General features: G+C 38.2%; 1 protein-coding gene across 3 annotated transcripts in view; it reads left to right on the forward strand.

Moving 5' to 3' along the window:
- Positions 1–4,594: 4,594 nt before the first annotated feature.
- The window catches only part of SPAM1 (sperm adhesion molecule 1), a 49,948-nt gene continuing 31,025 nt past the window's right edge, over positions 4,595–23,517 (forward strand). For 2 of the 3 annotated variants that reach the window (XM_023223536.1, XM_023223535.1), the window contains exon 1: positions 5,244–5,457. The gene's annotated coding sequence lies outside the window, so the exon portion shown is untranslated. Of the gene's footprint in view, positions 4,716–5,243; positions 5,458–23,517 lie in introns of those variants that run through there. The other variant, XM_023223534.1, reaches the window with a different exon arrangement.

A 23,517-nucleotide genomic window follows, 5' to 3' on the forward strand; every position in this document is an offset into this window, starting at 1 on the left:
TCTAATAAATATTCTTGGGTTGTTTTTGTTTGTTCATTTGTTTTTTAAGACAGAGTCTTGCACTTTTGCCTGGGCTGGAGCGCAGTGGTGTGATCTCGGCTCACTGCAGCCTCCACCTGCCGGGTTCCAGAGATTCTCCTGTCTCAGCTTCCTGAGTAGCTGAGATTACAGGCATGTGCCACCATGCCTGTCGAATTTTTGTATTTGTAGTGGAGACGGGGTTTCACCATGTTGGCCAGACTGGTCTTGAACTATTGACCTCAAGTGATCCTCCTGCCTCAGCCTCCCAAAGTGCTGGGATTACAAGCGTGAGCCACCACCAGGCCTGGCCTTATTGGGTATTGTTTATAGCTGATTTCCCTCAAAGTTCCTTCTTTTTCTGTGCCTTGTCCTAGTTGATGAGTATCAGGGACGCTGTTACCTTGTCATCAGCTACTCAGATGCTCAGTTGCCTGTTGCTTTAGCATTGAGTTCCTGTTTCTCTTGTCTCAGGTGAGAATCATAGAGCACTCCTGTTTTCCTCTGTTCTTGGTAAGGAGGCAAACACAATTACCTGGTCTTCTCATTCATAAGTGTTAATATGCTTAGGTTATCATGGGATGGTGTAGGGGGGCAGAGAGAACTACAAATATTAATACATTTTGTAATGTCATTAAAAAGCTGAAGTTGCAGTTAATTTTCTTTTTGGAGGGCATGCGCCATACATTTATGATATATGTTATATGTTAGATGTTTAGATATTATTTAATAATAGCAATAAAAGCAATACTTGTTATTAATGTTGCTTGTAACTTATAGATGTAACAAACATGCTAATAGCTAAAGTAAGTTGGTATGCGTTTGGTACTGAGAAATAATCTTGTTAACTATTGCTTGTTTGATTTTTGGTAACTGTTCTTCCTCCCATTTTGTGCAATGAAAGTACAACCAGCTTGTTTGGTCAGACTAATGTATAACTACCAAAAACTGCAAAAACATCTGGATTCTATATTAATAATGTGCTTTGCCACTACTTGTTTTAAATGTCACTTACTCAAATGTTATGTACTTATTCCATTAATTCAGTTTAAAAGACTGAAAACTTTCCGGATAAATCACACTTTATAAGTCAGAAAAATATTTCAACTGGGTTGAGGGAAGGAAGCTTGAAGTCTGAGTTTAAATAGAGAGTATTTTTAGTCGACTCCCTTACAAAGTTGCAAAGAGGTAGTCAAAATAATGCAATGTACACTAAGGCTTGGGTTAATCTGACATGCTGATAGAATCATGATCCATGAAGACTTCCTTGAGGAGGTTCCTTCTCAGAAGCACATATGTAGTGATACTCACCATCATTGAGGCACAGCACCATCATCAGATCTGGCTCCACTGCAGTATAAATTTGTTGAGTACTTCATTTCCACCAGAACAATTCCTTCATAGTTCACATATTTTGGTTACTTTTTGTTTAACTTCTCAGGAAAGTTTTAATGTTAGCAGTTCTGTGAATTATTAAATGGTCCTGGGCGTGGCCCTTCTTTTTTGATACTTTTTACTGCCTTTCATACAGGAGTGGATGGTCACAGGGGACAATATTATTAATAATAATAACAGGAACAACTTACATTTATGGAATACCTTCTTTTTGCCAGGTATAAAGACAAAAAATTACTCTCTAAGTTCTGGGGCTGGGGCCCATGAATTGAGTTGACAAAAGACAGATTAAGAAAATAAAAGCATATACATTATATTTAATATTTTTACTGCACACATAAGGCTTTATAAGAAAAATGAAGAGCCAAAAAAGCAACTCAGGCCAAGAGCTTATATACTTTTTAAACAAAGAATGCTAAATTGTGGGGAAATGATAAAACAAAGGAAAAGAGTTTAAGCTTCTAGAGGCAGTAATTTGTGGGAAAGTGACAGAAAATAAACAGGAAAATCTAATGGAAGATAAGGAATATTTTAGTAGTTTTGTTTGTTCTGATCCATTTCAGTATTGACCCCCAGTCTCCAGTGATAAGAATGCTCTCTTCCTGAAACAGGGAGAGCCTCTTTCACATGGGAAATTTTGAGTCGTACCTGAGGCAGAAAGAGGAAAGTCAGAGAGCCCTTCTTGCCTCTGCTGTTGCTCAATCACCTTCAACCCAAAAAAATCAACATGCTGGGCTGGGCACAGTGGTGCATGCCTGTAATAGCAGCACTTTGGAAGGCCAAGGAGGGTGGATTACCTGAGGTCAGGAGTTCAAGACAAGCCTGGCCAACATGGCGAAACCCCGTCTCTACTAAAAATACAAAAATTAGCTGGGTGCAGTGGTGCGTGCCTGCAATCCCAGCTACCTGGGACGTTGAGGCAAGAGAATCGCTTGAATCCAGGATGCGGAGATTGTGGTGAGCCAAGATTGCACGACTGCACTACAGCCTGGGCAACAAAGTGATACTCTGTCTCAAAAAATAAAATAAAATAAAATAATAAAAATAATCCACATACCAAAGTAGCATATTTTGGGGTAGCATGTTCTGAATTCCTTCATTTCCCCCATCTGAAACTTTACCATAAGTTTCTCATAATAAAATCTGAATTAATGGCTATGGAGAGAAGAATCAGTTTAGTAGCTGAGTGATAGATCTTCAAAAGAAGAATATACAGCTTAGAATGAGAATAAATAACCAGAAAAGTGCAAACCTAAGCACATTTCTCCATATCCCGTTAAACCAATCTCCCAACTGTGGGAATAGCTCAGTCTAATAAAATGGTTGAGCTTCATTATCTTATGGAGAATGTTAATCTTTTTTGTTCAAAGGTATAAATCAGGCAATATTTATACCAACTGACTCACAAAGAGGCAGCATTTTCATCAACCACACAGAATAAAATGATTAGTGTTGTTCATGAACAAAAAGTGGAACCTATAATTCTCCAGATCTAGTGTGTTCCACAACTGTTGTTATTGGTCGTATTGATGTCTCCACACCTTCATTTTCATGTGCCTCTGTCAGTTTGTAAAAGCAGAAAATGTCGTGAAATATTTGACGTAGGAGACCTGCAATCTGGCTTTGGCAGCTAAAAGGCTTGATTTTGTCACCTGACCAAGTTAATCCAGGTTTTTGATCTATTTATATACAATTTCTGGTGTTAAGGAGCCTAATCAGGAGAGCAGCTGAGCTACCGCACCCAGGTTGTGCAAGAGTGGCCTATGAACCAGCCAACACATTTGGTGATTTGGCAAAACTTTGTGCTATAAAAGGTAGTTCTAGAATCACTTATTGTTACCGGATGGAAAGTCTTGACTGAGAGTTTTCCAGGTTCTTGGAGTGTTGAACAAAGAATTGAACAAAACACGCAAACAAAGCAACAAAAGAACGAAGCAACAAAAGCACAGATTTATTGAAGTGAAAGTAGCCTCCACAGAGTAGGAGCAAGCTTGAGCAAGTGGCTCAAGAGCCTCATTGCAATGTTCTTCAGAGTTTCAAATTAAACTAAAAGAATTTGGTAACATCCCTAAGTACCCTTTAGAGGCTTCCAATTGTTTATATCCTATGCAAATGAAGGATTGGCCTGTGACCAATTAGAGACTGAAGTGGAGGCTTGGTTTGAGACCAATCAGAGGCTGAAGTGGAGGTTGGCCCACAACCAATCAGAGGCAATTCTCATTTGTGAGGTAGGGGAGTAGGGTTTTGTAGAGGGCAGGAACTCTGGCCCCTTTTCACTTGGGCATGGAGAGGTGGGGTTTTCCTTTTGGTCCAATTCCAAGAAGTCCTCAGGCTTCTTGTCTCCCGACCCTATTCTCCTGCCTTGTCTCCCAACCCTATTTGTCCTCAGGCTTCTTGTCTCCCGACCCTATTCTCCTGCCTCATTATGACCTCCATGAAGGGTTTGAGGATGTGGTGTATGGAGTCAAACTACAGGGTTTGATTGCAATATTGTCTTGGCTGGTACTTGGGAAGAGATCAGTACCATATTTGTTTTTAATTGGAAAAGTTTCTTTTTTTTTTTCCCAACATCTTTGCTTGAGCAAGGGACAATTCTTGAGTGTGCACAGAGGTTTTTCCTTGCCCGATGAACTCACCAGAAGTAAAAGTAGAGTGACATTGTTTTTCTGGCCATGGATACCATACTCTTTCATTAATTTATCTTCCATAGTTGGTCTACCTGGTGCCCCATGGACAGGAATAAAAACTAATTCAGGTTTGTTCATGCTATCTGGATGTTGACATAAGCAATAATTATATTGTTTAGTTGACATGACCAAGGTTTGAGAAACTTGTGCAAGGGTGGTGTCAGGTTTGTGTGAAACCTATGAAGAAAAGAATGAGGTTAATATGAAAGAGGCAGCATTTGAAAGAAAGCCCATAGTGGAGGATCAGAGAGAGAATAGGATAGATTGAGACAAGTAATCTCCAGTGAGCTTCTCAATAAATGGGAGGTTTTGTTGAAAAAGATCCTCCCTTTACTCCCCCCACACACCAGGAAGGAGAGAAACTTAAAGGGGGAAAATAGATGAAAGCAAACTTTTTTGATCTGTGATCTTGAGGAAAGCTGTTTGCTTTGTGGTGTCATCTTGCTTCTAGAGCCTTGGCTCTGAAATCCTTACTATGAGGTCACCTGTAGGGATGGTCTTTCAGTTGTCCTGAGAGTGATGACTGGCTCTACCTTGATGTGGCTCACATGAATTCAGACAGTGTGATAGCAGTGTAGGTGGTTAGCAGTACTTCATAAAGTCCTTCCTAGCAAGGTAACAGTACATACTTTTTCTAAAAATCTTGATGTATACTTGATCTCCTGGTTGAAAGAGATGGCTTGATGGATTTTTTTCCTATAAATTCTTTTTACGTCTAGATTTTTATGTTCTACTTGCCCTGATGATTGAGGATGGTATGAAGTAAGAAATTTTAATGAGTAATCTAGAGATTTTGGAAGGGAGTTATTTCTACTAAAAAATGAGCTTCTTGGTCTGATTCAATCTATAAAGAAATGCCAAGATGAGGAATAACCTCAGTTGTTAATTTCTTTACCACTGTCATGGTGTCTCTTGAACCTGGGAGACAGAGGTTGCAGTGAGCCGAGATCGCGCCACTGCACTCCTGCCTTGGTTACAGAATGAGACTCTGTCTCAAAAAAAAAAAAAAAAAAAAAAAAAAAAAAAAAAAAAAAAAAAAGGTGTTACAATGAAGGAATTTGTTAATAGGGCCTGTGTATAGCTGGTCTGCTACTGTGTTGAGAGGTGCAGTGTCTTATTAAGTCATAAGAGAATGGACACAGAATGGGGGAATGGGGAATGTGGAGGTAAAGAAGGGAACCTAATGTAAGAATACTGAATTTGCCAACTAAGGTACCAGCTGTGACTACTTCATGCAGGAATGGGGACATGCCTGATGCCATAGAGTCTAATTGACTTGATAATGTGAAAGGAAAATAAAAACTCAGGACCCCAATTCACCATGACAAAAGGAAAAAAAAAAAAATTAAGCTGAAATGTGAGTTGTGCAAGAAACTGCCTTTTCTTTTGTTCCTAAGCAGATAGTTAGAGATAAAATGTTAAATAACTCCACAGGTAGTTACTCTGTGTTCACCTTATCTTATGTAAAGTGCAGATTTACTGAGCGCTGGATAAATACATAATTGACTATTCCCTACCTACTTCTTTTCCCTTACAACATGTGGATTATCATGCCCTCCTTCTTTCCACAATGGCCTGCCTTTCCCCTTTAAATACTGAGGCCCTCAAATTCATTTTTGGAAAAAGGTATGGACCACAGACTGTTTCTGTGATTCCATGTTTATTTCTTCTGGGCATATGTGGCAAAATAACGTTCTAAATTGATTGAGACCTGTCTCTGATACTTTCTGTTTTACAAGAAATATAGTATAGGATATCTGTTGATGAAAAGAGCCAAACTGTAAAATATTTGAAGAGATTTATTCTGAGCCAAATATGAGTGATCATGGCCAGTGACACAGTCCTCAGGAGGTCCTGAGAACATGTGTCCAAGGTGGTTGGGGTGTAGCAGGACAAGCCACAGACAAAACCCCTCAGACACTGAGTTAAAGAAGGAAGGGCTTTATTCAACCAGGAGCTTTGGCAAGACTCATGTATCCAAAAACTGAGCTCCTCGAGTGAGTAATTCCTATCCCTTTTAAGGGCTTACAACCCTAAGGGGGTCCGCGTGAGGGGGTCATGATTGAGCAAGCAGTGGGTATGTGACTGGGTGCTGAAACAAAACAGGACAGGGATTTTCACAGTGCTTTTTCACACAATGTCTGGAATCTATAGATAACATAACCAGTTAGGTCAGGGGTCAATCTTTAACCAGACCCAGGGCGTGACGCCGGGCTCTCTGCCTGTGGATTTCATTTCTGCCTTTTAGTTTTTACTTTTTCTTTCTTTGGAGGCAGAAATTGGGCATAAGACAATATGAGGGGTGGTCTCCTCCCTTATTTGTACAGCTTGGTTTTATGTATTTTAGGAAGGCATGAGACATTAATCAAATACGTTTAAGAAATACATTGGTTTGGTTTAGAAAGGCAGGAAACTCAAAGTGGGGACTTCCAGCCTGTAGGTAAATTTAAAGATTTTCTGGCTGACAATTGGTTGAGGTTGTCTGAAGACCTGGGATCGGCAGAGTGGAATGTTCAGGTTAAAGATAAAGGATTATGGACGCCAAGTTTTATTGTGCAGAGGAAGCTCTTAGATAGCAGATTTTAGAGAGACCAGGTTGTAAATAGTTTTTTTATAGGACTTAAAAGTGTGCCTGGCTCTTAGTTGATTATCTCCTGGATCTGGGAAGAAAGAAAGGAAAACAAAAGGGAAAGGGATTCTCTATAGAATGTGGATTCTTCCCACAAGACACTTTGCAGGGCAATTTTAAGGTATGGCAAGGACATATATCTTGGGGTTAAACATTTTTTTTCCTTGTCTCATAATGTTATGCCAGAGTCAGATTGAAAAGTAAGCCACAATATATAGGGTCCAATAAAACCCATCTGATGAGAATTTACAGTTTGTAGGGCATGACTCCCTAGACCCCTTAGGTGGAAATTTGGGTAAGATAAAAAAATCAGAGCTTAGTCCTCATATCCAAGAGGCAAGAGGTTGTTCTGAATACCCCAAACAATCCTATTCTTTTCATGGTAGTATAGGTGAAACGGTTTGCCAAAGTTGGGTAAGCCAAAAGCTGGCTATGTGAGAAGTGCTCATTTTCAGGCTTTGCAGTTCAATGGCTCCAAGAGCCAGGAAATGAACTCTGAAGTAGCATCAGGACGAGGGCATCTATAGAGGTTTAGCATGGGCAGCAAAAGCAGGAATTCATTGGTGACAATAGTTAGCTGCCCCTAGGAATTTATGCAGCTGCTTTTTGTTTTTGGGAGAGAGATGGGCAAGGCTGATTCAAGGCATTTTGTGCTGTTTCTAGTGCCCTGAGATATCTCATGTCCTAAGCAGGTAACAGTTGTTTGCATCCACTGACGTTGAGATATGAAGGATTTAAGGCCTCATTCAGCTAGTTATTTTAGGAGAATGAGGGAGTCTGTAAGATCACTCTGTTTAGTTTGGCTATAAAGAAAGAGGTTATTAATGTATTGAAAAACAGTGAAGCCTTGAGTAAAAGCTACAGGGTTGAAATTGGTTTTACAGACTTAGAAAAATATTGAGGGGAACTCATAATATCTATGAGGTATGCATCTATGTTGATTGTCTTCCTCTAAACATAAATGCAAAGATAAATTTTGAGTCCCAGAGTAATGGAATTAAAAAGAAAGCTGACCAGAGATTAATTACTATAAACCAGACTACATCAGCAGGAATTGAGGTCAGAATAGTGGCTGGATTAGGAATTATGGGGTGATGGGGCATTATAAGAGTTTATGACTCTTAGATCTTGTACAAATCTATGGATTTGATTCCCCTCTAAATCAAATTTTACTTTTATTATTGGCAAGATTAGGGTATTGCAGGGTAAGAAGGTATAAGAAAACCCTGCTATAAAATAGTTGATTATAGGTTCAATTCCTTATTTTTCATCTTGAAAGAGAGAGTATTGGGCTACTTATAGGAAAGGTTTATTACTCTTCCAGGTAACGCCCATTGACTGTGCACTCAGTAGCTATCCAATCTCATTTATATGTGAGGCCCAAATACTAAGTGGGATATCTTTTAGGTCTGCATCCTCTTCAGAAGATTTTAAATTGATATGGGTTTCCATTAGGGAAGGTAGGAAGCTTGAGGTTTGGTCTGAAGGTAGGAAAATAAAAAACATCTTTATAATTATACTCTATGGTGGCATTAAATTTACATAACAAACCTCTTCCTAAAAGGTTTGCTAGTAAGAAGTCAGAAACTAGAAAGGAATGATGGATGTTAAGAGGACCTACAAATATTGGGTGGCCTAAGATGTAGGCAATGAAACAGGCTTCCCTGGAGTTCCAACAGCTGAATAGAATTAGAGATGATAGATAGAGATGAATACTTTGAGCCAGTAAGAGAGAAAGTCACATCAGTGTCAATTTAAAAATTCAGTTCTTGATCTTCTATTTTAAGGATGGAGGATATGCTTCCTCTCTCAGAAAGAGAAAAATGGATCCTCTGAGGAAGTTGGGGTCTGGAGAGATTGTTTAAGCTTTCCTTTCTTTTAAGTGCAGGACAATTGTTTTTTTCAATGTCTGGCTTTGTATATAGTGCCTGCAAACATCTTGAAATGAATAGGGGAGGCTCTGGGGCTGGTAAGAAAAATGGGTGGGACTTGAATTGCCCCTAGAGTCATAGGTGTGTTTTTATAAAGACTAAACTTGCAAGGCAAGGACAGTTGATGTTAATTTTTTCCCCCTCCTGTTTTCCTGCAAGCCTTTTTTCAATGAATGGGGTAGAAGCTTCAATCATAATGTTGAAGAGACTGTCCTGCCCAGACAAAAAAGCTACTGTGGATTTGCTTCCTTATTCCAGACAGAGGATTTCCAATAAAGGTGGAAATAATAAGATTTTTATTTTCTGGGGCTTTGAGGTTAAATGCAGCATGCCTTTGGAAAGTCTGTATACAGCATTCCACAAAAACCTTGGCATCCTTTTCTTTCTGAGTGTACTTTTCAACCTTAGACCAATTCACTTTGGTGGGAAAGGTCTCTACTACCACTTTTATGAGGCCCTAAATATCAGCTGCCAGCTGAGTCATTTCCTGGTCATTTGCAGGAAGGCCTGGGAGAAGTTCTGGCTACCTGTTTTCTTTATGTGTGTTTGCTGCTGGGGAGAGGTAGTTGTCCCTAGGGGGTTGTCTGGCTTGTCTGGTAACCACAGTATCACCCTGGTTAGGAAGAGCCAATCAAAATCCCTATGAGGGGAGTTGTACATTGTCTCTAACTTTTCTAACTTCTCTTTAAGTTTGATAGGATCTTCTGAAAGGTGTGTATTTTGGGGGTGGGGTGGGGTGTGGTATAAAACGACTTTTTATTTTAAAAGATCTGCTGCTGTCCAGAGGACATGAATTCTTTGCCGTGGGCATTAAGGATACATCCACAAAAGGAATTTCATGGGAAGACTTACAGCTGATGGGATCTGATTATATCGACCCAGAAAGTAGATGGAATTATAAGGGACAATGAAATGAGCCCTGCTGTGTATCCCTGGGGCCTCTGACAAAGTTATTTTCTGACTATCAGCATTTACATAAGTAACTTGTATTCCCTGGCCTGGAGATTAGGCCAGAGTGCTTTCTGCTATTCTTGCAGGGAAAAAGAATTTAAAGAAGGAAGCTGGGTGTTTAGGGACTTTTTTTTTTTTTTTTTTTTTTAAGAAGTCAGAGGAGCTTCAGGGATTATAGGAATTTGCTTAGGAGTCTGGGCTGGATTTGAGGGAGAGAAACATAAGTCAGGGTCTGGAGATTCAGAACACCTTCTGGAAGGTTAGGGATAGGGAACTGAGAGTAAAGAAGAGCACAGTTGCAGGGGAAAGGGACATGTACAGTAGATGTGGATTTTTAACTTTTGTTCTAAGTCTGATTTCTGTTCTTAATCTTGAGGGAATCTCTAAGCCTAGCCATAATGCTCTTTTTTTGTCCTACTTCCAATTTCAACTTCCCATAGGTACCAAAAAATCATTTGTTTAGGATGAGAGTTCTCTAAAAATCTTTTCTAAAAGTTTTTCTAAATCCATGAATTCATCATGTAGCCATTGCAAATAGGATCTCCAAGCATATATCCATTCTAACAGCAACTCAATCCAATAAATCTTTTCATGAAAAAACTGGAGGTAACTTTCCAGGCTTAGAATACATTTTTATCATGAATTCAAGAGGTATCCCCAAAGAGGTGCAGAAGATGCAGCTCCAGTGATCCAAAAAACACTCCCCAAAATAGCCTAAGAAAGCAAAAACCCTCATTGTCACAGGCAGTAAGAATAATGTTTGTGAAAATTAGTGTCTCTGGTGTCCTACACAAGTGAGATGCATCCAATTACAGACTCTCTAATCTGTGATATTGGACAGGTGATGCTGGATGGGACTTCCCACACTGGCAAAGCAATAAGGGTAGAGACAACAAAGACTCCATATAGAGTGGGACCTTGAGAGCAAATGAGACATAGGATTTACTGGGGGAACTTACATACAAGGATGGTCTGGTCATGGAGAGCTGGACAGGAGAACCGCTCCCATTTGTAAAAAGCATGCAGATTATATAACATTTTTATTTAGCACCTGCCACCTAGCAAGCTCCATCTAACCCAAAGCAAAGGGCCTTGATTCCCTGTATGGCCTATATTCTAAGGGATGGGTCAGGGGTTCAGATGTCCTTCCTAGCTAAGGAGTGAAACCCTGGGTTGGCTACTCCTGGATTCTTAGACCGTAGGGTCATTGTCAGGGTGTTCTTAAATCATTACTCTCAAGTGCATCTGCCATACTGACTCCTCATTAAAACAAACTCTCTTGAAAGCTGGCATGGTTGGACAATGAAAATGCTGCTTGCACACTTCATTTTGTTGGGACTCAGAAAGTAATACCCCATAATGAAGACCTCAGAAGCAAAAGTTTTTATCTGACCTTCTTCTGCCCTCCTGTCTCTCAGTCCCATTTGCCTCCAAGGCTAACCATAAAAACTAGAATTTCTCTTCCCCTGAACAGGTCATAGATATCAGAACCCCCTTTTCCCAAGTCAGCCATAAAACCTAAAAATATTACTCTAACTTTCCCTCTGTCTTTCTATATAAAAACTGGCCATAAAGAAATTATGTGACCTACCTGGTTTGACTGTAGGTCATAAGACCCCCATTCCAGAGAGATTCCTGTCCCTTACCTAGAAGGAAGGAATGCATGCACAGAGAGGCCAAGAAAAATCTAGACAGGTAGGCCTGGCTGGATTTCTCTCCCTCAGTCTATTAGCATTAGATCCTACCCTTTTTGTCCAGTCATATTACTATATGGCTGTTCATACTTTGCTGAACTGAAGCGTAAAAATAGACAATTTCCCCTCTATCCTTGGGACTTCATTCTGAAGGCTCCTGTATGTACACGTTAAATAGATTTGCATGCCTTTTTTTCCAATTAATCTGCTTTTCTCCAATTGATTTTTCAGCATACCCTCCAATGTCTAGGGTTCCTAGCCTTAGGGTAGCCACTTGATGCATCCCTGATAACCCGTACCCATCAGCTGGCAGAAACCAAAGAGCATATCCTCACTGGTTACAAGCTGAGATCTCAGAACATAAAAAGTGATGAAAGGAGAATCTCATCTTTTTTTTTAAATTGATGACCCACAGCAAAGTTTGTCCAAACACCTGCCCAACGAGGACAGTAAACCCATCAGTCTATAAAGCCAGTTTTAACAACATGCCTATAGGACATATGCCTGTGATTCCCTTCCATTTGAAAAATTACATAAAAGACGGAGACATAGGAAAACAATGACCATCTCTGGGAGGGAAATGATGAATTAAAATCAAGAGTACTTCAAATAAAAATCACAAGGAGTCCAAGTTGAAAATGTCCAGGTTGATATGGTAAAAATGTTTACCTTGTGCTAACTTTGCTGGGTGCTCCCAAGATCTCAGTGGTAACCTCTGGAGTGTGCAGGGTGTCTCAGCCAATGATATCCCATTCTCATTGCCAGAACCCACTTGCATTCTGAGTTCCTTGGCTATGGGATCAGTCCAATCCCAAATTGGGGCAGCCACATCAAGTGGTGTCTATGGCTAAGAGGGCTCAGCTAGTATGTGGAAGACCCTCACCTACTTCGTTGTGCTCCCTCGGATGGGAGTGAAGATGATAATTGTCTTCTTGAAGTTGCATCATGGAGAGCACAGGAGACCTGAGTTGATTCCTTACCCCCATCTCTGCATTAGATCCAAGCCTTTTCCTTGAGGAGATGGTAACCATACTCTATTTCATAACCTTCATGTGAATCTGTTTCTAACTGCTTATGAAGATGAATAAAGATAACCTGAACCATTACAAATCTACTGGGAACCACAGAACTGGTTTGAACCATTACTCTGCACATGGACCAGAAAAAGTGTACAGGACCCTAATCTCACCTTCTTTATTTGTATAAAATGATGACCAGTAAACTGATTTGCCATCTCTTTGCTTGTAGCAAAATGTAGCTTAAAGAAATTAAATTTTGATTGGTCACACGCGAAAAAATCATAAGTATCTATACCCAAAGAACTAGTTCACACAAATGGTTTCTCCTCCTAATCTGAATTTGAAAAGGGAAAGACAAGGATAGTCTCTTGCCATTTTCTTTTGACCAGACTCTACAGGCAGAGATGAGGAGGTTGATGTGGTAAAAATGTTTACCTTTTGCTAACATTGCTGGGTGCTCCCAAGATCTCAATGGTAACCTCTGGAGTGTGCAGGGTGTCCCAGCCAATGATATCCCATTCTCATTGCCAGAACTGTAGGGAAAGAAAAGTAACTTTCCTCTACTCCTGAAGTTCTGTGGCTGAGGCTCATGAATTGAACTGACAAAAACACAGATTAACAGGAGAATAGCAAACAATTTTTAAAATATTATTTATTATATCTTTTTTTTAAATTTTACTTTAAGTTCCAGGATACATGTGCAGAATGTGTAGGTTTGTTACATAGATACACGTGTGCCATGGTGGTTGGCTGTACCAATCAGCCTGTTATCTAGGTTTTAAGCCTCACATGCATTAGGTATTTGTCCTAAAGGTCTTCCTCCCCTTGTTCCCCACCCCCGACAGGCCCTGGTGTGTGATGTTCCCCTCCCTGTGTCCATGTGTTCTCATTGTTCAACTCCCACTTATGAGTGAGAACATGGGGTGTTTGGTTTTCTGTTCCTGTATTAGTTGAGAATAGCAAACAATTTTTATTTATTATTTTCACATGCACATTGAAGCCTTCATAAAAAAAAATGAAAATGCAAAGAAACAATTAGAATAGAGAGCTTACATACTTTTAAAACAAAAATGATAAATTGTGGAGAAGTAACAAAAAGGGAAAGGGGTATAACCTTCTAGGACTAGTAATTTGTAGAAAATGACTAGGAAACATATTGGGGAACTAATGGAAGAATTATTTTAATAGGATTGTTTATACAGATCCATTTGAGCACTGACTCCCAGTCTTCATAAGAATGTTCTCTTCTTATGAGAAAGGGTTTACAAACTTTTCATCCAACAAGGGATTAACATCTGGAATATACAAGGAACTCAAATAACTCGTCAATGAATAATAAATACATACATCATTTGATTAAAAAGTAGGCAAATAATCTGAATAGACATTTCTCAAAAGAAGACATACAAATGGCCAAGAAGTATAGTCATACTCTGTATAATAATGTTTTGGTCAATGATAGACTATATATATATATATATATATATATGCCATTGTGGTCCCATAAGATTATAGTAAAATTCCTGTCATCTAATGATGTTATAGTCATTGTACTGTCATAGTGCAATGACTTACTTTTTTTCTATGTTTAAGTATGTTTAGATAGACGAATACTTACCATTGTGTTACAATTCCTTACAGTATTCAGTACAGTAATATGTTATACAGATTTATACTCTAGGAATAACAGGTTATACCACATGGTTTAGGTGTGTAATAGGTTATGTCATCTAGGTTTGTATAAGTATACTCTATGATGTTCCCACAATGAGGAAATTACCTACAAATGCATTTTAAAGAACATATCCTTGTTATTAAGGGATGCATAACTGTATATAAAACGTGCTCAACATTACTAATCATCAGGGAAGTGCAAGTCAAAATCACAATTAGATATCATCTCACTCCAGTTAGAATGGCAATTATCAAAAAGACACAAAATAACAAATGCTGGTGGGGATATGGAGAAAAGAGGACTCACGTCTTGTTGGTGGGAATGTAAATTAGTATAGCCATTATGGAAAACAGTAGGAGTTTCCTCGAAAAACTAAAAATTGGAACTCTCATATTACCCGGAACTCCCACTACTGGCTATATATCCAAAGGAAAGGAAATCGTGTGTTAAAGAGATATCCTCACTCGCATGTTTATTGTGACACTACTCACAACAGCTAAGATATGGAATCAACCTGAGAAAATATGGTATATAAACCTAATGGAATACAATTCAGCCAGCCACAAAAAGATTGAAATCCTGTCATTTGCTGCTACATGGATGAGCCTGGAGGACATTAAGTGAAATAAACTAAGCAAAGAAAGATAAATACTGCATGTTCTCACTTATATGTGGAAGCTGGAAAAGCTGATCTTATAGAAGCAGAGAGTAGAATACTGATTACTAGAAGCTGGGAAGAGAAGGGAGGGGGAATAGGCAGAGGTTGGTAAATGGATACAAAATTACAGCATGGCAGGAGGAATAAGTTCTAGTGTTTTATAGCACTATAGTTAACAATTTATTGTGACTATAGTTAACAATAGTTTGTTGTATGCTTTCAAATAGCTAGAAGAGAAGATTTTGATTGTTCATAATATAAATTATGAATTAGATGACAGATGTGCTAATTACCCTTATTTGGTTATTATGCATTGTATACGTGTATTGAAATACACACTGTACCCTGTAAATAGGTACAATTATTATTTGTCAATTAAAGATTTAAAAAGAGAGTGTTCTCTTCTTCCTAATACAGAGAGGGTCCCCGTACATGGGAAATTTGATGTCTTTTTTTTGGCAGAAAGGAAGAAAGCATTGTGCCCTTCTTGCATGTTCAATCACTCTCAACTCAAAATAACTAATATGCCAAAGTGGCATATTTTGGGGTAGCATGTCCTGAATCCTTTCATAAGCATTGTGCTGAGTGTTTTATATGTGTTATTTCATCAAAATTTCACAAGGGACCTATGAGATAATTGCTTTATTGCCCATATTTTACAGTTAAAAATACAAACAAAACTAAAGCACAGTGAAGTGAAATAGTTTGGGCAAGATCACATTGCTACTACATTAAGAAACCAGATTCTAGGCCTGTTGATCCTAATCTAGAAAATTAAATTACTTAGTCCAGTAGTTTAGGTATTTACAGACATTATTTAAGGAATCCTCAGACGATAAAGAATTCTCTTCTTGTTGCTGAAGAGATTAAAGAGATTAAGTAACTTGCTAAGGCTAATTAATTAGAAGGTGGCTGCCCTTAGGATTTAAAACCCAAGTGTATCAACCTCCAAAGTTTTTGTGTATTCAAGTGATTTAATCCATTCCTCAGCTAAAAATACATTTTATACTGTTACTCAGTAGACATACACATACAAATATATAACTGATAGAAAAGATTCATAAAATAATACTCACCCTTATTCATGCAATGACACTCTGGTATTTCTTATTCTATCCTACCTATTTCATTCTATCCTATTCTACACTATTATAGTCTATTTTATGGGCTTTTAAAAAGTCTTATTACAAGCAATTAAATTTACTTCATGACTCACTAATAGGTTGTGATCTTCAATCTGGAAAAAATGCTAGGTATAGGCTTACTTAATATCACTTTCTTGTATTACTTTGTTCTCAATTACTCTCTATTGTGCTTAAAATGAATTGCACTACTTAAGTGAAATTTAGTTGTGGCTTTGTTGTAAGATCAATGGGTTCACATGCTTTCTAAATAGACTTTAGCTACAGATGGTCTCAGAGTGGAGGGGCTGACTGAATTCTGCTGTGGAAGTGTTGTTTTACCTTTCCAATTTCCCTTTTAATGAGAAGCATGTGATCTCTGTGGAGGCAAAACACCAGCAGTGTCTCAGTTTATTGGTGGAGATAAAGGGACAATTGTAAATACATCTTGCTCCGAGTTTCTACAATTCAAAATGAATTTTGCTATGTATAACTCTTCCTCCTCCCACCTCACTTTCTTATTAACCACATTCTTTACAGAAGACTTAGATTATTGTGATTACCCCCAAGCATCTCTGTATTGTCTAAATCAGTATCCATGGCAAATATTTCTTTAATGTTCTTAGGGTGAGGGTTTACAATCTGTAAATTTTTATAGAGATACCCCTATTCGAATTATATATATTGGTTTTTATGGCTCCCAAAATGTCAAAAAGAATCCTCTCCATACCTATTACAGTTATCTTTCTCATAGTTTGGAATAAATTCAAATGAATCATAATAAGCAAGATTTAATAATATTGGTAGTCCAAGGGGAAATAACACTACACTTTAGATTTACATAGTTTATTAAAAAAACACTTCAGGTCGGGTGCGGTGGCTCACGCCTGTAATCCTAGCACTTTGGGAGGCCGAGGTGGGCAGATCATGAGATCAGGAGATGAGAGCATCCTGGCTAACACCATGAAACCCTGTCTCTACTAAAAATACAAAAAAATTATCCGGGCGTGGTGGTGGGCGCCTCTAGTCCCAGCTACTCGGGAGGCTGAGGCAGGAGAATGGCGAGAATCTGGGAGGCGGAGCTTGCAGTGAGCTGAGATCAGGCCACTGCACTCCAGCCTGAGCGACAGTGAGACTCCGTCTCAAAAAAAACACCAGACACTTCATTACAGATCATTTTACTCATTATCCCAGCGCTCCTGGAATTTAGATAGATTTAGGAATTACTGATGTATTTTTGAAGAGTTAAGTGATGCTTAAAGATTGAATAATTTGGATCTTTGAGATGTTCCATAATAGAACTACAAATGGAAATAAAGCCTCAATTCTTTTCTGGATCTGAGTTCCCTAGTCTTTTTAGACATGTGTTTCATCAGCTTCCACCTCCCATAGGCAGGTGGAGGACAGTAAAGACAGAAAGTAAAAGGTAAAAGGAGGATGTGAGAAGACAGGAAAAAAAGTCATTATCAAGAAAGACATTAATAAATGTTTCTAGTGTTGTTTTATGGCACAAGTATATTCTAATCTTGCACTATATCACATTAGTTAGAAAGAATGGTGGCAATTGGTGCTGGGAAGAGATGTGATTATGTAAGACTTTAGTCATAGTTTTGTATCACAAAATGTGCTTTTTTTTTTTTTTTTCTTAAAGAGATGGAGTCTCACTGTGTTGCCCAGGCTAGAGTGCAGTGGCTGTTCACAGGCATGATATTGGCACAGTACAGCCTCAAACTCCTGGCCTCAGGTGATTCTCTGGCCTCAGCTTTCCAAGCAGCTGGGACTACAGACACATACCACCATGCCTGGTGGTACAAAATGTGCATTCTTAAGATAGACTTCAGGACATAGCTTTTTAGGAAGATAAATAAAAAGCCACTTAACACTCTGACAAGATTTTTAAACAAGTCACCTAGCCCAAGGAAAAATTCAGTCTGCATCCTAAGTGCTCCATTTAGAGGCCTGATATCTCTGTAGGCATCAGATACCTTAAATAGATAACAGGAAAAATACTTGTTGCATTATCTTTTGAAGATGAGCTAATATATATTTATTGGCATTTACCTTCAGCATTGGTTAATATGCTTAGTTACAATTGATGAGATTGGGTCCCTATTACCTTTGGACAAAGGTGTTTTCTGTTTGTGTCTGTCTACAGTGGCTATTTGGATCTTTAATACAATCCCTTATGTAGAAGATTTAGTAACTATGACTTTGGCAAATCATAGAAATAAAACCCAAAAGTCATCTGACTGGTCAAGAGAAGAGAAACACTGGTTATTGCTAATAGACAGTTAATTGCAAACCCATAGCCCTCATTATGGTTATTATACTTTTGTGAACATCATTGTGCAATGCACCAGTAGTAATAAAGGTGTTTGTCATTCTTCTTAAACTTTAGCCTAACTTGAGACCGAGCCCTTTGCTTTAGTGCTAGGCAGCTGAACCACTGTAATCACAGAACCGGGATTGGTCCTAGGTTTTCTTTTTTTTACTGGGATGTTGGGTTGACTGAAAGTCAAGTATCACTGATCTCAGCCTGGGGTTTGACAAGAGACATTTGACAGACAGCACCCTCAGCAAAGCTATTATGTTTTTAATTAGCATCTTGCATTTAGATGCTCTTCAAGTCTTTTTTGAGACGGGTCCCGCTCTGTCGCCCAGGCTGGAGTGCAGTGGCGAGATCTCGGCTCACTGCAAGCTCCGCCCCCCAGGTTCTTGCCGTGCTCCTGCCTCAGCCTCCCGAGTATCTGGGACTACAGGCACCCGCCACCATGCCCGGCTAATTTTTTGTATTTTTAGTAGAGACGGGATTTCACCATGTTAGCCAGGATGGTCTCCATCTCCTGATGTCATGATCCACCCGCCTCAGCCTCCCAAAGTGCTGGGATTACAGGCGTGAGCCACCATGCCCGGCCTTAAGTCTTTATTCAATTACTTCATTTCAGTCATATTTGGGTGCGTCAGCCTTATGCTTGCCTATGAAAGACATGCTAGTCTTCTGAATAATGCTTGTGTTCTGTGGCTTCTGGATGACATACTTGGTTTTTCTTTGAATATTTTGACTTTAAGTTTCATCATCAGCCATAATTTTGAGTTTACTTAAATTCAAAAGACATCAAATTCATTTAGTTAATTAACTAATTTAGCATGCACAAGAGGAGAGACAAAGATTTTCTGCTAATCAAACTCTAATCAGGCTCATTTGTGCATTATTTTTGTCTAAGTTTCAAACTCTGGGCTTAGGTGTCCTTCCTTTCGGAGTCCAGTTCTAGCAAGAACCTGAAAGTCAGTTTAGCAAGAATTCCCCATCTTCTATTTCAGATTTACTCTTGGGGGTTCCTCATCCTCCATCATCCCCCAGGAGATGTCTGATCACCCCGGCCAGCCTTCAGTAAGAATACTGTTAGGTTGTTTTCACCAGAACCTGCCTCACCTGAGATCTTTCCTCTTAGTAATTTTCTATCCTGCTGATCCCCACCCTGCATTTTGGCTACAAATTATCACTTTTCCTTGTTGTTTTTGAAATTGAGCCCAGTATTATATTGAGGTTTTGTTTCCCCTATTGCAATTGTTTTTTTCTGAATTAAATCTGTTTTTACTGCTGGAATTACTGCTTAGTTCTCTTTTGGTTTTTTGTTTTGTTTTGTTTTGTTTTGTTTTTCTTTTTTCTTTTTCTTTTTCTTTTTGACGGCTCTGTGGCTTTTGATTGGTGGATTTAGTTTGTGTTTGAACATCATCATTTTAAAGTGTCACCATTGGTCATAATTTTGAGTCTAGTGAAATTTAAAGTATATCAAGTTCATTTATATAATTTACTAACTCACTCACTTAGCATGCATCAATTGAGTACCAATTGATGAGTAGCTCTGAAAGTTTAACAATAAACTAATCCTAAAATTAAAGGTGTATTATATATATTCTTTAATAAGCTCTGAAACCTACAAAGATATTTTGGATATAAAATGTTATTCACATTTTTTTCCCAAAGGAATTATCTTCCAAGAATAAGATGAATTATTTTCTTATTTTTAATACAACATAATTAGTATTGACTTATCATACTTTTTTTTTTTTTTAATTTAAGAGATGGGGCCTCACTCTGTCATCTAGGCTGGGGTGTGGTGGTGCAATCCTAGCTCACTGCAGCTTTAAATTCCTGGCTTCAAATGATTCTCCAACCATAACCTTCCCAGTAGCTGGTACTACAGGTTCACACCACCATACCCAGCTAACTTTTTTATTTTCTATTTTTTGTAAAGATGGGGGTCTTCCTATGTTGCCCAGACTGGCCTCAGACTCCTGGCCTCAAGTGATCCTTCCGCCTTGGCATCTCAAATCTCTGGAATTACAGCCATGAGCCATGGTGGTGCTTGGACCTATAATGCATTTTTAAAATGTGAAAGTACTAATATTTCTTATAACACATCAATGTAAATATTGAGTCAGTGCTTAAGGATTCAATATTTCCAATTCATGTTTAATCAGACTGTGATTTTTCTAGTCTCTTAGATATATTAATTCCTAATTACACCATTACAATAGGACAAGTTTACTGTACAAATTGGACATGTGTGAATTATATCTCTATGTTTCCAAAGAGTAATTAAATAAAATTTTATTTTGGGAACTGCTCTTGAAGGATTTAATTATTTGGTTCTTCTTTTTCTCCCTCCCCTCTTTCTTCCCATCTTAAGGAAAAGAAGCAGGATTCTGTAAACCAAAAAGTATCTGAGACAGGTCTCAAAACATTTAGCAAGTTTATTTTGCTAAGGCTGTGGACACACCTGTGACGCAGCCTCAGGAGGTCCTGACGTGTTCCCAAGTTGGTCCGGGTACAGCTTGCTTTTACACATTTTAAGGAGAAGTGAGACATTACTCAGTATGTGTAAGATGTACATTGGTTTGGTCTGGCAGGGCGGGACAACTCGAGGTGGGAGCCACCAGGTCATAAGTAGATAAGAGACAAAAGGTGGCATTCTTTTGAGTCCTTGATCAGCTTTCCATTGAATATACAATTTAGTCTGACTCAGGGAATCTGCATTTTTACATAAACAATAGGTCAGAGGAAGCAATCAGATATGCATGTCTCAGGTGAACCTCAGTGGGATGACTTTGAATTCTATCTGTCCTTTGTTCATGAGGAATTCCCTTGTGGGCAAACTGTGAGGGAGGTGTGTAGCTTTTTATCTTTGTAGCTAGCTCATTTAGGAATAAAATGGGAAGCAGTTTGCCTGACATAGTTCCCAGGTTGACTTTTTCCTTGGCTTCGTAATTTGGGCCTCCCAAGGTTTATTTTTCTTTCACATTTTCCCCTTTTCTTTTAAAAGTCTTTCAGAAAAAGCATTTTAGATGAAAATGGGCCCCTAGTGTCAGGTTACGTCTCATCCCTTGTGGCTAGAACAGTTTATTCCTAGACAGGAAGGTCCCACATTATTAGGAAAGCTCATTTTTAGCAGGTTGTGAAATCTCACGTTTTACAGAAAGAATATAGGGAGAGGAAGGGAGAAAAACAACAAAAACAAAGAAGTGAGCAATACTGGAAAATTGATACAGATATTATTACTCTGAAGTTTGTGAATCAGTAGGCTGGTATGAAAGTGGTTTATGTATGTAAATAGGTTCCTGTCATTTTCTTCTAAAGTTTAAGTTGTCTAGCTTCAGTCTGCAGGACTTTAAGAAAGCACAGCTTAATTTTTAGTGATTTCAAATCAGGAAAAATGGGGAAAAAAAGGAATAGAAGAAAAAAGAGAATAGATTATTTTGTAGACCAGTAGTCAAGAAAAATTTTAGAATTCAGTCCAAACTGTAAGTTCAGTCCAAATAATAAAAATTGAAAAATATTTGGCAAGACTAAAATCTAACAACAGGTGTACTATAGTTATTTATTTACTGCCTGAGAGACCTTTTTTCTAAAGTGTAGCTTAAAACAAAGGTCTCTGAGATAGTTTGAAACACATTTTTTCTTCCTCCAGTCCTATTTTCACTAAAGATAAGTTATAAGAAAAATTCAGCTGCAAAATAAGTTTTAGTCTTATTATACTTGACCATAAAGGCCTGACAGTATATGCATAAAATCGGCAAGAATAATTGTTTCTTTTTTAAAAAAATTGGCTTTGCTGAAACTTTATTCCATAGGGAATCTCAGATTTGACTTTAATGCCTTAAGCCCAGCCTATGCCTACAAATATCTGTATTAATGGAGTAAATTCCTCACCTCTAGGTCCCAAGGAATCTTGGGGCTCCTGGGATTGTCAGAAAGTGACACTCTTTACTTGCCATAGGTCAGGAACCTGTACAGGGACTGTGTAGACAAGATATAAGACCAGCTTTCTGAAGGAGCTTTATTGCTCTTTAATTCAACTTTGATTCCTTAAAGGAGTCTGTATCTAAAATAATTCACTTCCAGTAAAAAAACTTTGGTAAAATAACTAGTGTCTACAATTATGTCCTGTTACAAAAGAAAACAGATTCTTGGCCGGGCGCGGTGGCTCAAGCCTGTAATCCTAGCACTTTGGGAGGCCGAGACGGGCGTATCACGAGGTCAGGAGATCTAGACTATCCTGGCTAACATGGTGAAACCCCGTCTCTACTAAAAAATACAAAAAACTAGCCGGACGAGGTGGCGGGCGCCTGTAATCCCAGCTACTCGGGAGGCTGAGGCAGGAGAATGGCGTGAATCCGGGAGGCGGAGCTTGCAATGAGCTGAGATCCGGCCACTGCACTCCAGCCGACAGAGTGAGACTCTGTCTCAAAAAAAAAAAAAAAAAAAAAAGAAAGAAAAGAAAAAGAAAACAGATTCTTATTATACTTATGCAAATAACTATATTGCTATAAGTTAAGCATACTTGCAACTAGTTTCCAAATTTTGGAGAAATCTGGTAGAGAGAAATATGCTCCAAATTTTGTTTATAGGCATGTACTTTACTCAATTACTAAAAGCTGTAAATATTTCAAAAGAAAAATTTTTCTCACCTCTGATAAATGAAGGATCAGCAACATTTTAAGCAAAAAGTAATAAAAGGATTTATTTCAGTCTTCCATGGGGTTTAGTCTATGCAGTTAACTCCTGTTCTGCTTGATATTCATGAACATTTCAGCTCTCCTTAAGAATCTTGGAAGTTTTTCCTCTATTCTAGTGTCACAATCTCCATAGTTATCAGAAACCTGTCTTCAAGAGCACCTGTCAGAGTCCTGTGCTGGTTATAATGCCACCTTTTGAAAAGGATAGAAATAAAACTGAATGACAAAAGTCTTAGAACAGTCATAGTTAAATACACAGTTTACAAAAAAATTGGTTACTTCTGTGAAATACAACAATTTCACATAAAAATCATAATTATTACTGATAACATATGCTAAGATGTATTAGAAGCACAGGAATTTCATACAACTCCAGAACACACACTAATAACACATTTATGTAAATATAATTCAAAGAAGGTTAAACATTGTTTCATATTTGACAATGCTTCCTGTATGATTTTATTATATCAAATAAACCAAATATCTCTTATAAACTTTAGGGAACTAATATCAATAAATTTATGAGGACCAAAATTAGAATTTGATTTTGGAAAATTTTTTAAATATAAAATGTTTAGAACACTTGATATTACAAAATAGGATCACAGTCATTATAAAGTAAGTCATTTATTTAGCCAAAATGATAACTCAAAGATTAAAAAAACAAAAGCAGAAACCTCTGTCTTTGAGAGAGGAGACTTAATTTCCCAAACAGT

Source organism: Piliocolobus tephrosceles, chromosome 8 (assembly GCF_002776525.5).
Source record: "Piliocolobus tephrosceles isolate RC106 chromosome 8, ASM277652v3, whole genome shotgun sequence".
NCBI lineage: Eukaryota > Metazoa > Chordata > Mammalia > Primates > Cercopithecidae > Piliocolobus > Piliocolobus tephrosceles.